This window comes from Pinus tabuliformis, chromosome Q (assembly GCF_031772625.1).
Source record: "Pinus tabuliformis cultivar Carrire ecotype Pingquan chromosome Q, CPIR1, whole genome shotgun sequence".
Taxonomy (NCBI): Eukaryota; Viridiplantae; Streptophyta; class Pinopsida; order Pinales; family Pinaceae; genus Pinus; species Pinus tabuliformis.
In genome coordinates, this window is record NC_142296.1 from 1,120,064,394 (window position 1) to 1,120,081,155 (window position 16,762).

Sequence of the window (16,762 nt, forward strand, 5' to 3'; positions counted from 1 at the left end):
GCAATCTTAGATCTGGGGTCTGATGCGAATGTCCTGCCTAAGCAAGCGTGGGAAAGGATGGGGAGACTTGTGCTGCACTGGTCTCCTATTCAGTTGTGCATGGAAAATCAGCAGAATAATATTCCAATGGGGCACTTATATGGTGTAATGGTGGACATTGAGGGTGCGAGCACACTGACTAACTTTGAGGTCATTGAAATATTGGATGATAGTAACCCTTACCCCATGCTACTAGGAATTGACTAGGCTATTGATATGAACGGGGCAATCAGCTTGAAAAAGTGGAAGATGACATTCAAGAAGAAGTCGCTCTGGGTTGTAGTGCCACTAGACCCTACAGAAGGAGTGCGTTGTACTAAACCTATTCACGACTATGTAGAAAGTGATGATGATCTAAACCAGATTTACAAGATAACAGTGCGAGATGAGGATTGGATCAATCCTACAGCCGATGGACCAATTCTATGGACAAGGATAGCTCCTACGCCTCAGATTTAGATGAAGAGCTTGAACATTAGTAGAATTGGTTGCATGAAGTATCTACACTTTGTTGCAATATGATGAACAAATCGTTGAGGTGTGTCTCAACTGAGGTAAGAAACCTTATGCATTATTATGGTTTGACTGATGTGGAACTATTTTTAGATGAATTTGAAAGGGAAGTACTAGAAGATCATCGATTCCAGGCACTAGAGCTGGCACAACGCGCTACACCTGCCCGTTGGTGGGGTACGCATAAAGAGAAGTTTGTTGGATGGAAAGAATACAGAAGAATGATGAATTTAAGGTTTGGGTATGCTAATACTAGAATGACTGAAAAATACAGTGGGAAGGATGATCCACGCGATCATTTCACACGATGGACTAAGGCTGGGGAACAGAACCATAACCAGAATGGGTGCACATTTTTTTTCACACCTTAGATACCATCCCATTGAACTGGTATTTGGAGAAGGAGTTTCACCATGGAACCGCTGAATGGAACATTTTAAGGGAAATTTTTATATTAACCTTCAACTTTGAAGACGGGTTTGTGAGCATTGATGAGGTGATACAAGAGATAAAAGCAGTTATATTCAGAACACCAAAGGAACCAATCGAATGGACTCACCCATATTGGACTACATGGCTACGCCATGCACTAGAATGCTATAATGTGACTGTTGAAGAAGAAGAGGATAATCCGCGGAATATTACCATTCCAGAAACATAAGGACAGCGCAAAGTCGAAGGAGCGAAGGTGGCAAACCTGGATATATCAGAGTCGTTGAAAACTCAACAAATAAACATTGGATCTGAAGAATAACCTAAGTTCGCAAAGATAGGAGACTATTGGGATGAAGATACGGTTGATAAGGTAGCTGAGCTGCTGTGCGAGTACCAAGATTTATTCCCAACGAAGTTTTCAAATTTGAAAGGAATCATCAGAGATTTAGGTGTTATGAAGATCACATTGAAGCCGAATGCGAAGCATGTTAAGAAGAGGCCTTATCGGCTGAATCCAAAATATAAAGAGAAGGTGCACAAGGAACTGGACAAGATGTTGGATGCCGGTATTATTGAGCTAGTAGAGGAATCAGAGTGGGTAACCACAATGGTGGTCCATGAAAAGAAGCAGAAAGGTGAGATTCGTATATGCGTAGATCTAAGAAAGCTAAATGATGCATGCATGCATGATCCATTCCCAACACCGTTTACTGACGAAGTGTTAGAGAATGTTGGCGGCCAGGAGGCATATTTGTTTACTGAACATTTTTCAGGATATCATCAAATCATGATTGCACTGGAAGATCGAAGTAAAACAACCTTCCCGACTGAGTGGGGGTGCTTTCAATATACTTTTATTCCACTTGGATTGAAATCTTTTCTCGGGTAGTGATTGCGGCGTTCAAAGAGTTTATTGATAAGTTCTTGGAGGTGTATTTTGATTATTGGACTGTGTTTGGATTCAAACACTACTACGGTAAGACTTTTTAAAAAAAAATTACCCAAATTCCAGCCACTTTAACAATCCAAGCAATTCCTCAATCTACATATAAGACTCCAATATTAAATCCTAGGATTTTTTAATATACTTGGGCACAAAGAAATGGGATAGTCTATCTAACACATGTTATAACTAATGCTAAAAATTTCACTCAATACATAATCGTTTCTCCATTTGTCAAGGATTTCTACAACGTACGGGAGGGTTTGGTTCAGCATGTTCATCTTGGAGAGGGTGACTATAGTGGTAGCCGCATGTATTGCGGATTTCTCAAGCAAAATGAAGTTTCCTCTGCTAAATGATGTGGCTGAGGAATTTCAATGGTTGTAATTGTTGTCAAGGGAATGTTGCTCCCAAATCTTCACAACTAGCAGGGAGAACAGTTCAATCACGGGAGAGGTATCTCCCTCAGTGCTGATGGTCCAATCCGTTATCTTGGTTATTTTTTCACTATCAAGGCCACATTAAGTGTCCACATTGGTGTGTTTACAAGTATCGGCTATTTGCTAGAGGCGTGCAGGAGGATGGTGCGATTGAGGGTTTGGAACAAGTTTGTTTTAGATGATGGGTCACGTCTAGGGTTCTTTCGTTCAGTAATTGTATTTAAGTACACTATGAGGCCCTAGGCTCCGTACGCATATACAAAAATCATATTTATTTTCCATCTATTTTCAAAATGCTAGGGAGGGTTAGGGCTTAGTTCTCTATTAAATTTTTTAATACGTGAACTTGCTAAAAATGTAACGGTGTTCTTTCTTATTAGACAACGATGAAACGAGAATTTTTTAACCTTTGATATTCACGTATGTAATATAGGAAGAAAAGGAAAGCTATTGATGTATTTGATAGAGATATTTCAAAGAGGGGAAAAATGAAACCATTTATTCATTTGTTTGTTTAAATGAATTAATTTGAATTCTGTGTTTAGTAAATGGTAAACGCTATTTGGTATTTTTTTTTCGTTTATTTGGTTATATAAACGCAATTTGGTATTTTTTTTTCGTTTATTTGGTTATATAAACGCAATTTGGTATTTTTTTTCATTTTTTTGGTTATATAAATATGTCATTGCTTTTTCCATTTTAAATATATAAATATTTTTGATATATATATATATGACGAAAGGGTTTCAAAGAAATTTTATTTTTATTTTTTAATTTAATTACGAAAACCTCTGATTTTAGTGATGATATAAAATACATCATTTTTTTTGTATGTGTGTTTTATAACATTCTTCAAAATGTAATTTATTCTATGATATAGGTATCATAGTAATTTTAGAACATAATACAATATTACAATGTAATATTAAAGTAATGTGCTACAATATTAATTATAAAAGAAAAGAAACAATACTTATTACAAGATTGGAATGAATTTGTGAAGATAGTTAGAAGAAATAATTTTTATCCTCCTTACCTAGGTACAACTTGGGTAAGTGGCATGTTGAATTCATATAGAGTATCTGTTGTAATGGCTTTGAGCCTTGTTGTTATATAGTTGTGAAATATATCTTACCCTAAAAAATTTAAAATCAAAGGAACAATCCTATCATAAGAGAAAACCATTTGTAAAAGATACATGAAGAAAAAGCTATGTGAAAATTATGAGACAAAGGGAACCAATCATTTACTCCTACTCTATAATGTTAAATTTCTTCCTAAAATTAAAATAATTAATCATAATATGTAATATTAGATTAGATGTTAGATAAATGAATAGTTTCATACTTCTTCTTTCTTTGTTTACTATCATTGTATCCTAAGCATGTCAGATCAGTGTCTCAATCTTAACAATTAGACTAAAATAATAACTAATAATATCTCATGTCAATAGTTTCATTCTTCTTTTTTTCCTTTCCTTATAACTTGTTACCTTAAGCTTATGTCTTAGGACAACTAGTAACTCAAGGCTACTAATTAGACTCAAGCCCCAAAAGGATGATCATTGGGTTAACAATATCATACCTTAAAAAATGAAAAAGGCCAAGATGCTGCTCCTGCTAGGGTTCCTGCGTATACCCTAATGCCCTAATCCTCTGTGCACATCGTATCCTTGAATCTGCTTCTCTGTTGACTCTTTCTCCATGAATCTGCCCTCCGGAGGGGTGGGCACAGCCCCTGCTCCCTGCATCGGTTCCTCTTCTGACAACTTTGCAAGCGCAGACACTAATGCCAGTCCCTGCTCCAACCCACTGGCTGCCCATGATATCGATCCTGCCATCGACATTTCTGGCTACTCAGGCACAGGCTCCGTGGCCACTAAAGACAAAGACATAGACCAGAATGCCTCAACGTCATGGCCAAAGGCGTCCTCTGCTACATGCATCCCCAAGACTTTAGAAAGAACCAAAATCGATCTCCCCAGTCACCGAATCAACGGCCAAATCCAATTTATGAGGGATCATGCTCTCATTGGTAAGTTCTTAGGACTTCGGCCTACGGAAAAGGCCTAGCAAGGATGGATTGCTTCCAAATTGAAGCCTAAAGGACAAGTTACCTTGCAGCTTGGTCCCAAAGGGTTCTTCACTGCTATTTTCAATTGTCTGGAGGACAAAACTCGTATCTTTGAGGGAGGCCCATACTTCTTCAACTCTACAGGCATGTACCTTCATGAATGGATAGAGAGATTCAATCCAGACAAAGAAGATTTCAACTGGGCTCCAGTATGGATTTGTATGTACTCTCTTCCCCTGGAATACTGGGACGAGGAGACCTTAAGGACATAGGCAATGGCCTGGGGGTTTTTATCAAAGTCGCTGAGGAAAATAAACACCGTAGATACACCTCCTATGCCAGGATCTATGTACCCATGCATCTGGCTAAAGCACTCATGGACTCGGTAAGTCTATTTCATAACGATTTTGAATGGGTTCAAACATTAGACTACGAACATGTTCCATTTCATTACAAGAAATGCCATGAACATGGCCACCTTTTCAAGGATTGCCCACTAAATCTTCAGTCCAAAACCCCTGTCACTGAGACTAGCAAAGATGTTGAGGGATTCAAAAAAGTCACCAGTCGAAGAAAGCATGCCAAGAAATCTCCAGTTGCCCCAGATAATCTCAAGAAACCTGAAACTCAGAACAACTTCGAAATCCTGACCTCTCAAAATAACTTGGAGGATCACCATTCGATCCCTTCTTCTTCAGATCCCCCTCCTACTTCTCCCCCACCTCTTCCAAAATCTTCAGCTCCGCTGTCAGCCTCCGATCTCACCATCATCCCCGCCTCTAATTCCTCTGATAACAAAGATAAAGATACAGCTCTTCAAACTTCCAACATGGAGATAGATGCAACTCTAGCTCTTAGTATCCATCAAAAGACAAACAAGGAAGTACAGGATATACCGATACACATGGAAGAGGAACCAGAGAGTGTAGATCTGGGAGATCTGGACATTCCCAGACTGGAAGCAACGTGTCAACAGAAAGAATTCAGTGCTATCCCCCCCGGAAAATCGAAAGTCTTGAAGTATTTTTAGCCAGAGCACAACATAAAAAATTTCTTGGTATTCAGGCAGGCAGTCCTTGGGATGGAAAAAAAATATTGAAAGAAAAGAAGAAACACGGGCGTAAAACGGATCTGCAGAGGACCATTATTATTGGAGAAATGCTTGTGGAATTTGGTGAATTCCCCAAGCTGACGAAGTTTTTTCAAATCTCTTCCCCACTGTTCCTCATGACGCTCATCTCATGGAACGTTAGAGGGCTTAACAGCCCTGCAAAACACAGAATGTTAAAAAACATGATCCAGCAAGATAAGCCTTCATTAGTGTATCTACAAGAAACAAAATGCAATAGCACTGCACTGGAAAAGATCCTAAATAAGGCCTGGTCTAGATGTCGTTCAGTCTCAGTGGATTCTTCAGGTGCTTCAGGAGGGCTAGCAATCATGTGGAACCCTCAAGTTCTCTCCCTTCATGATTTTCACGCCACACACTTCTTTATTCAGACAACTTTCCCCCTAATCGAGACCAATATCCATGGTCATCTCTCCAATGTGTATTTCCCACAAGATTTACAAAAAAAGTTTGATCTGCTGGACACTCTCATAGGTCTCAACTCCGTCAAGAGCTTTCCCCTTTGGATTTGTGCCGCTGACTTCAACATCATCACAACTTTGGGAGAAAAATCAGGAGGAAGATCGAGGCTGGAAGGAGACAGCATAGGCTTCAAAGACTTTATCCACAGATATTAGTTAATGGACCTACAGACTTCTAATGGTATGTATACATGGACTAATAAAAGAAGGGGACCACAACATATAGCCTCCAGGCTGGATCGATTCCTCATGTCGGATAATGCCATTCACCTGGGTGGGGACTTTCATGCCTATATCATGCCTTAAGTGGGCTCTGATCACTGGCCCATAATGCTACAGTGGTCGCGCCCGAGCTCAAGGTGTAATAGACCCTTTTGCTTCGAATCATTTTGGTTTTCACATCCTAACTTCAAAGAAGTAGTTAACGATGCCTGGAAATCCTTCACCCCCCCTGAAGGAGCCAAGATGTTCCAGTTTCAACAAAAGTTAAAACACCTCAAACAAGCTCTCAAATCATGGAACCGCACTTAGTTTGGTAACATTTTTGACCATCGGAAAGTGCTCGAGCAACAAATGAATACATTGCAACAATGTATTATCTATGAGGGAAGAACGGAAGACTATGAGAAACAGGAGAAGGCCCTCCTGACCAAGATTGAAGCAAGAAGGCAACAAGAAGAGACCCTGTGGCATCAAAAATCTAGGATCAGATGGCTTAAGGATGGGGAGAAAAATACCAAATTTTTTCATAGGTCTACTATTCAAAAGAGAATGCAAAATAACATCGCCTTCATTAATAAGCGGCTAGGGGAGCATCTGGAGGTGCATGAAGAAGTGGAACATGAATTCAAAGAGTACTTTCAAGACATTCTTCGGGAGCCACCGGGCAGCAGAAATCAGGCTATTCGATCTGTCACGCAGAATGTTCCAAAAATCATCACAGCGGACCATAACAATATGCTTCTCTAGCCTATCTCTATGCATGAAGTGGAGGACGCTATGGCCCAACCTAAGGATGGTAAAGCGCCTGGCCCCGATGGCTTCACAGCTAATTTCTTTCATGATTTCTTGGAGCATATCAAAACAGAGGTCTGGGAGCTAGTGGAAGAATCGTGATCGATGCATTGGATCCTTCCTTCCCTTAACACGACTTTCATAGTGCTAGTTCCTAAAGTGGAGGAATCCAATACACCTGATAAATATAGGCCCATCGCACTCTGCAATGTAATCTATAAACTCATATCTAAAGTCCTGGCGAATAGGCTCAAACCTCTTCTCCCCTCCTCATTTCGCCAGAGCAGATAGGCTATGTAGAAGGGTGACAGATTCTGGACGGTATCATTCTCTCACATGAAGTGATCCATTCACTCAAGATTCTAAAAAAGACAGGTATGATTCTCAAGTTAGATCTTTCTAAAGCTTTCGATAAACTCAGCTGGACCTACATTAATCAAATGTTGTCAGCATTTGGCTTCAGTGCTACTTGGACACGTTGGCTTATGAATCTTATCTCCTCACCTTGTTTCTCCATACTTCTTAATGGTTCTCCTTCCTCGCCCTTTCGTCCTTCCCGGGGTATTCATCAAGGCGACCCTCTCTCCCCATTCCTTTTTGTTCTCATGGCCTAAGGACTTAGTCGCCTTCTTCATTCTACATCTCTTCACACTCCTTAAAGGGAATTTCTCTTCATGGTCAACCCCTCATCTCTCACCAACAGTTTGTCGATGACAATATTCTTTTCGGCCATCCGTCAGTTCAAGAGGCCTCTGCCTTCATGTCCCTGCTCAATCTATTCTCAGAAGCTTCTCGCACCACCATCAATGCCTCCAAATCCCAGCTCTTCTTCTTCCATACTCCCATTCTCACTCAGAGAAATATAGCCAGGATTTTGGGCTTCCCGACAACTGTGCTTCCTTCGAAATATCTTGGAGCTCCCCTGTTTGACTCTGCCATCAAACATGCTTCGTGGAGATCCCTTCTTGACAATTTAGAAACCAGGCTCTTTTCTTGGACCTACCGCTCGCTCAACATTGCTAGCAAGCTTATCGTAATCAAATCCATTCTCCAAGCCATGCCTCTGTACTTATTTTCTATATTGGCAGCCCCTAAATGGGTCCTTTAAAAGTTCGCAATCTTCAAAGAAACTTTCTTTGGGGTTCCTCAGGCCTCAAAAGAAAATGGGCTTTGGTCAAATGGACTGAGGTTTTTCTTCCGAAGTCAGCTGGTGGGCTTGGTCTAAGGGATCCCCTCCACAACAATAACACTATGGGTGCTCGCATCTGGTGGAACTGGATCTCCAAACCACACACTCCTTGTGCTCGTCTTTGGCAGGCAAAATATGCTCCAGGCAGTTCACAGGAGGATATCATCCGCATCAACGCGACCACACCCGGTTCATTGATTTGGAATGCGGCCAAGAAACATAGGGACTTTATTCAATCGTACAGCTTCTGGGAAATCCATTCGGGTACCACAGCAATATTTTGGGAGGACTCTTGGCAACAACTTCCCAAACTTTCCTCTCTCTTCCACAAACCTAAGTGGCAAGCTACTATGCAGTACAATGATCAAATCCATGTTCATCAATTTTGGCAGCAGCAATCCCCTCAAGGTTTTCAACTTTGGAGAACAGCTGGTACCTGGCAGGCTAACTAGTAGGAGGAAACTTATGAAGAGATCGATCAAGAGCTCAACCTTAGGAAAATCAAACTCTCTGATTAGAAGGACAAAGTGCGATGAGGATATAGACCCAAAGGTATGTTCACTACCAAGGAAGCATACCAACTTCTCTATCATCCCACGCAGATAATAAAGGATTAACTATGGGATCAGGTTTGGCAACCAAGCATCTGGCCTAAGGTCTCTACTTTTCTTTGGCTACCTAGTAAACAACGGATCCTCACTTGGGAAAATCTACAGAAGCAAGGATTTACTGTGCCTTCTAGATGTCCCAATTGCAATCTTCACATAGAGACCATTTTGCATCTCTTGGACACCTGCCCACTTGCAGCCCAACTTTGGGAGAGAACAGCACAATGCAATAGAAGAACGGGTAGACGCATGGGAGATATTTTAAACACCATGAGGAACTGGCCTCGACATCCTTTCCAAAGTCTTCTACTCAATTCCCTCTAGAACCTCTTACCAAGCTTTGTCTATTGGATCATCTGGAAGGAGAGAAATAACATAATCTTTAAAAATCTCAGTACGCCCCTTGACACCCTGTGGCTACTTATCAAACGAAACCTTCAAGAAACTCTAGCTCTAAGACACTGGCAAGACTCGGATTTGCCATCTTCAACCTAGGAATGCCTCATTCTGAAAAATTGGAACCTGGATCTCACTTTTTTAGCTCAAGTCAAGCCCAGACCCTGCATCCATACTGATTCTCCCCAATTCTGGTCTCCTCCAGCTACCCACTCTTACAAACTGAACTTCGACGAAGCTGCTAAGGGAAATCTTGGGCTGGCTGGTTACGGTGGTATTTTCAGAGATGTTGTAGGCTCTGCTCTGCACATATATTATGGTTCTCTTGGAAGAGACTCCAAAAACGCTACCGAACTTGAAGGTTTATGGAAGGGCATTTGCATAGCAGAAATAGAATTTTTTTTCCCTCTAGAGGTAGAAAGGGATTCTCAAATCTTAATAGAGGCAGCTATTCGAATTCACTCAGGCACCTCAGCAACAAAGATCGCTTCAAGCTGGCGGCTCCTAAGCAGATTGGAACAAATTGAAGAATGGCTCAGGGCACCCCGCAGCATTACCTTCAAGCACATTCGGCTAACAACTAACAAGGTAGCAGACAGATTGGCTAATCAAGGCATCGATCAGCAGCTCCCATTCTTCTCTGGTCCACTGAGCAGTTCTAATGATGCACAACTAAAACAAGACTACACTCTTCTGGTGCAACAAGATCTATCTCTCTCGGATTCGGGTGTATAACATGGCGCTCGGTACGTGGGCGGCTTGGTGGGTTGGCGCGTGAATTATTACCACCGCCATCTACCCTCGGGTGATGTCTGACATTAATTCCTCTACCAACTTCTTCAATGTTGCATTAATGCAGCTTGTCCCTCCTTACCAGCCTGCGAGATCATCTATCATGGCGCCCCTCCAAGATTTCATTCATGCTCCTCCACTGTGCTCGTGTTGTTCCCTTGTTGTTGCAGAGCCTCGCTCTCGGCCCAGCCCAGCGAAACGTTGTGCTCTGGATTCACCGGGACTTCATGTTTCTCACAGCCCTTTCTGCAATTTCAGTTATAGCTCGTCCTTTGTCTCTCCCATCTCCTCAGCGTACTGAAGCTAAGCCCCTTTCTGTCCCCCCCCCCGCCTTCATAGTACTGCTGCCTATTCAGCGCCTCCTGTTTTTTGCATCATGCCTAAATTGAGCCAGAGAATGGGCTGCAGGAGGGGAATTTGCGGGGGTGAGTTATCCGCCAGCCCTCCTCCTCTACTTCAGACTCCTCGTCTTATTCCTTCGATGTCTGCTCTGACCGCCATCCCATTACCAGGAGTGGTCATGGAGGGGGTCGAGGGCAGCTTAATTCAACAGCACGCTCTCATAATCCTCATTCTCACACCGCTCGTTTTCAATTCCCTTGCACATTCAATAATTTCTCCTTCTTATCTTCAGTCACCATTGAGCTTCGAGAGGATACTTCTGGTCTGGTTGCTGTGACACCAGGGGTGACTATGAAGGTGAGGGCTGAAGATACGCATGGCACTTCTCAGATTGACAACAAGCAGAGTAAGGATCTTGGTGGCATTGCAACCCAGGACAGGAACATTCAAGTTGGTCCGAGCGTCCCTACTGGTGGCAGTTCTTCAAGAAAAGAAGTCCATCCCTTGGAGGATGAAGATCCCTACAAATATGGGTGTCCCATTGTTGAAGAGCCACCTTCCACCTCTCATGAAGTTTAATCAGGTCGGCGTTCAATGGTTTTTGATTCTCTGTTGCTCGAAGGTGCTCAATTCCCTCCTATTTTATAGTCAGTATTTGCTCTACAGTTCTCAGGCTCAGACCTTTTTTCTAAAGTTAAATTGTCAGTTTCCCCTGAGTGGGCGGCATTCTTCTGACTGTGTCTTTGGGTCTCAGTTTAATAGGTCAGATTTTAGTTTTGATTTGGGCAATGCTTCGCTGCTTATTGGTATGGGCCCAGTCAACCTGTTTTGGTCTTTGAATTACCTCTGGTCAGTCTTCAATTTCGATATTGGTCATGGTCCTAGAAGCTCTTCTGGTCAGTCTTCAGCAGGTCTTTTTGGTCAGTGTTCAGCTATGTAATGTGAGCATGCCGCATCTTAGGGCTAGACTTCTCGAGGCCGCTGCCTCTCTGTAAAAATATTTTTTGTATCAATATAGGATTTGACAAATTCAAAAAAAAAAAAAAAAAAAAAAAAAAAAAAAAAAGAATCATACCTTAAAAAATTAAAAATCAAATGAATAATTTTATCATAAAAGAAAATGATATGAAAAATATAGAAATAAAAACTATGTAAAAATTATGAGACAAATTGAACCAATCATTTACTCTTACTCTACAATGTTAAATTATTTCCTACAATTAAAATAAATATTCATAATATGTAATGTTAGATAAATCAATGGTTTCATACTTTTTCCTCCTCTTCTTATTTCTTTGTTTTATTTCATTATATCCTAAATGCGTCACATTAGCTTACTAATTGGACTTAAATAATTAATCATAATATATCATGTTAAGTTAGATGTGACATAAATCAATGGTTTCATACTTCTTTTTTTCATAACTTAAGACCTTAAGCCTATGTCTTAGACATACTATTGTCTCAAGCGTACTAATTTTTGTGCTCAAGAAAATTATCATTGGGTTATAAGGATCCATTAGTCTCCGTACAAGAACTCAGAAAAGAAAACTTAGGTTCTAATACCATGTTTTAATAACCTATGTAGGATGTTATCATTACAAAATAATATATTTTTTTCTTTAATGTCATACATATCATATAGGACAAAACTAATAGTAGTAAGTTCAATGCATATAAACATGAAACTACACTATATTATAGTCTAGCAAAGTCTAAAAAGGAACATGCAATCAAATAATGCATCCAATAAATCAGTAGTTCATAAATTAAACACTCAAGCATAAAAAGACAGATAATGTGTTCCTTGCAAATGTCCAAAACAAAGCCAAATATGCTCCATCTCTCAATATGTCACTAGAAATATCAAACATAATGTAATAAACTAGTCTTAAATATTTAATAGGGTAAAACAAATGAAGGGGAAATTTTCCACTTAACCAAGCAACCACCTTCACAACTGTTTCCCTTTGAGAAGGGCTCAATATAAATGAGGATAAGAACAAGAAAATCCTATTGTTATGAAGAATTTCAGTTAAATAATTAGGTCTAAATTAACAAGATTTCAATCAATTCAACCTAGGTCTAGTGGAGAGGTTCCTAGACTTACAAAACCTCCATACCATATGGGACTATAGCACCCAAAGGTCTTATTACCACCTACAACTAGTGATTACAACCATAATAGTAGTGGCATCCCACATAATTAAAGCCCATAGCACCACCTTCAACTAGTGATCACAATAATAACTTGAAAGGTTTCATTGGAATTTATACCCAGAATTATTACAGGGTACTAGGCATACTGAGCTTTAACACCACCTTACCATACAAGCACACTCCTAATATCTTAATCCATAAAGATAAGGTGGGTATAGATATTTTTTTCACCAACTAAGCCAATAACATGGCATAACTTTCATTTAGAGTACAAAATTGCTAAAACCCATTCCTCATGAACCATTGTTGGTTCATTGCTCCCTAACATTGCATACGACACTTATTTTATAATTCATCTCAATCTAACAAACTAGAGACCATTCTCTCTAATCCTTTCCCATTTATCGAACTTCCTAGGCACTTTAGAACTTCCTAGGCACAAAAGAAGAGATAGACATCCTCATTGAAATAAAAATCCTTCCCTTAGTACATATTCTCACCAATATCACAACATATATCACTTAGCTCCATCAGAAATATCGATATATACTCAATATTATTATCTTAATTCATAAAATGAATTATTACACAAACCATAAATCATATCATAAACCACACTGAATGGAAAAAGTACCAAATATATGTACATATATTTTAAATCATATCAAGGAAATGTATTAAATTAATCATTCCGTGGTATGTAATTGACGATTACAAATTATCCATTTATAGCACTAATAACAACCATATATACCATCATAAAACTGATTCTAAGAAGGTGTCCAATCCTATATTACACATCATTAATCATAAAATTAAACCACTTCTTGGTAACATATTTACATAACCAATAATAATATGAAATCACTCTAACGGAAAGGTATTTAACACATGTACACATCATGAAATATCTTTCTAGCATGGGATCCGCATAAGCCATATATTAGTAAGGCATATAAATATGATCACATTGGAATATCTATCCAATAAGTCATCCACATATGAAGGTAATATATGACTATGAATCACATCATAATATTACTGGCCATCAATGGTTAAAGGCAACTATTAGACCACTATTAAGAATATACAATATTATTATGGATATTCATAGCATTAAAACATCAAAAACGATGTTGGATATTAGATATATATGTAATTTTAACAATAGCATTTATGATTAATTCTATAGTTATCATTCGATAGTTGTCAGTTGTGTGATGCTTTGATGCTTTATAGTATTTATCAATAATATTAATGTTTTCATTAAGAAATGTTAATAATCATCCTAATCTCAACCATCACATTATTTTACAATTTGAAAATGTTGGTTAAAATATTTTATAATGTTTTAATTCATCAAAACTAGGTTAATTTAAAAAAAAATCTCCTAAATTTTTTAGATATAAAAATAAATTTTAAAGGGAATTAAGTAATTCCTTCCTTACTTATCTTAAAGTTTTATAAATCAAGTTTAAATATAATAAATTTTAATTATCAATATTATATGTATAGACAATAGTTAAGCAAGTGTACAGACAATATTTAAGCAAGTGTTGCAGGTAGCTTAGTCTTTACTACTCAAGCTAAAAATTATGTTATGAGAAAGTTTGTATAAAAATTTACAATTTACATTGGTCAATGTTAGCTAAATTAATAATGGTTAATAGGAAAATGAAATATTGTAGTCTTGTTATAGGAGGTACTAATAAATTGAGATAGTAATTTGACCAAGTGAGGATATTAAACATTACAACATCTCTATCATACTGCGCAGTAGAGCACCTCTTGGTGCAATTAATTGCTTGTTCAAGCACATAGACTTAGTGGGTAGTAACCACGAGTAAGTCCACATATTTACAATTTTACACATACCTAATTGCGGAGGAAAATGTAAATGATGGTGAGAAGTAACTCTTGGTAAATATATGTATTTACACCTTATTCTACCCATTTTTTACCCAAATAATTCCTTGAATTATGGTGAGAAGTATCTCATAGTAAATATGTTATTTACTTTCAAAGCTTAATAGTAAAAAATCACTACACAAATATCTAAAAATAATGCATGAAAATTAGAACCATATTAATAAATTATGGCATAAAATATATAATGAAGTTATCACATGAGACTTTATGTTTATGTAAATAGTGCAATTAATTTCTTGTTTAGGCACATGGACTTAGTGGGTAGTAACCACGAGTAAGTCTACATATTTACAATTTGACACCTACCTAATTGCTAAGGAAAATGTAAATGATGGTGAAAAGTAACTCTTGGTAAATATATTTATTTACAACTTATTTTACCTATTTTTTACCCAAATAATTCTTTAAATTATGGTAGGAAGTAACTCATAGTAAATATGTTATTTACTTTCAAAGCTTAAGAGTAAAAAATCACTACAGAAATATCTAAAAATAATGCATGAAAATTAGAACCGTATTAATAAATTATAGCATAAAATATATAACAAAGTTATCACATGAGACTTTATATTGATGCAAGTTTATATATATATAGATATGTTTTTTTTTTTTTTTTTTTTTTTTTTTTTTCTGAATTTGTCTACTCCTATATTGATACAAAAAATATTTTTACACAAAGGTAGCGGCCTCGACAAGTCTAGCCCAGAGATGCGGGATGCTCACATTACATAGCTGAACACTGACCAAAAAGACCTGCTAAAGGCTTACCAGAAGAGCTTATAGGACCATGACCCTGACTAGTTCATAGAAACAGAATACACCAATATCGAAACTGAAGATTGACGGAGGTAATTCAAAGACCAAAACAGGTTGACTGGGCCCATACCAATAAGCAGGGAAGCACTGCCCAAATCAAAACTGAAATCTGACCCATTAAACAACTATAACCGTAACTGAGACCCAAAGACACAGTTAGAAGAATGTCACCCATTCAGGGGAAAGCGACAATTTAACTTTAGAAAAAAGGTCTGAGCCTGAGAACTGTAGAGCAAATACTAACTATAAAATAGGAGGGAATTGAGCACCTTCGAGCAACAGAGAATCAAAAACCATTGAACACCAACCTGATTAAACTTCATGAGAGGTGGAAGGTGGCTCTTCAACGATGCGACACCCATATTTGTAGGGATGTTCATCCTCCGAGGGATGGTCTTCTTTGCCTGAAGAACCGCCACCCTTAGGGACGCTCGGACCAGCTTGAATGTTCCTGTCCTGGGTTGCAGTGCCACCAGGATCCTTACTTTGCTTGTTGTTAATCTGGGAAGTGCCATGCGTATCTTCAGCCCTCGCCTTCAGAGTCACCACTGGTGTCATAGCAACCAGACCAGAAGTATCCTCTCAAAGCTCAATGGTGACTGAAGCTAAGAAGGAGAAATTACTGAGTGTGCAGGGGAATTGAAAACGAGCGGTGTGAGAATGAGGATTATGAGAGCGTGGTGCTGAATTAAGCTGCCCTCGACCTCGTCCACAACCTCTCCTAGTAACAGGATGGCGGTCAGAGTAAACATCCAAGGAATAAGACGAGGAGTCCAAAGTAGAGGAGGAGGGCCGGTGGATAACTCGCCCCCGGGAATTTCCCCTCCTGCATCCCATTCTCTGGTGCAATTTAGGCATGATGCAAAGAACAGGAGGCGCTGAACAGGCAGCAGTACTGTGAAGGCAGGGGGGGGGGACAGAAAGGGGCTTAGCTTCAGCACCCTAAGGAGAACTGGGAGAGACAGAGGACGAGCTATAACTGAAATTGCAGAAAGGGTTGTGAGAAACATGAAGTCCCGGCGAATCCAGAGCACAACGTTTCCTTGGGCTGGGGCGAGAGTGAGGCTCTACGACAGCAAGGGAACAACACAAGCTCAGGGGAGGAGCATGAATGAAATCTTGGAGGGGCGCCATGATAGATGAACTCGCAGGCCGGTAAGGAGGGACAAGCTGCATTAATGCAGCATTGAAGAAGTTGGTAGATGAATTAATGTCAGACATCACGTGAGGCCAGATGGCGGTGGTAATAAGCCACACACCAACCCACAAAGCCGCCCACGTACTGAGAACCATGTTATACACCCAGATCCGAGAGAGATAGATCTTATTGCACCAGAAGAGTGTAGTCTTGTTTCAGTTGTGCATCATTAGAACTGCTCAGTGGACCAGAGAAGAATGGGAGTTGCTGATTGACGCCTTGATTAGCCAATCTGTCTACTACCTTGTTAGCTGTTCGCCGAATGTGCTTGAAGGTAATGCTGCG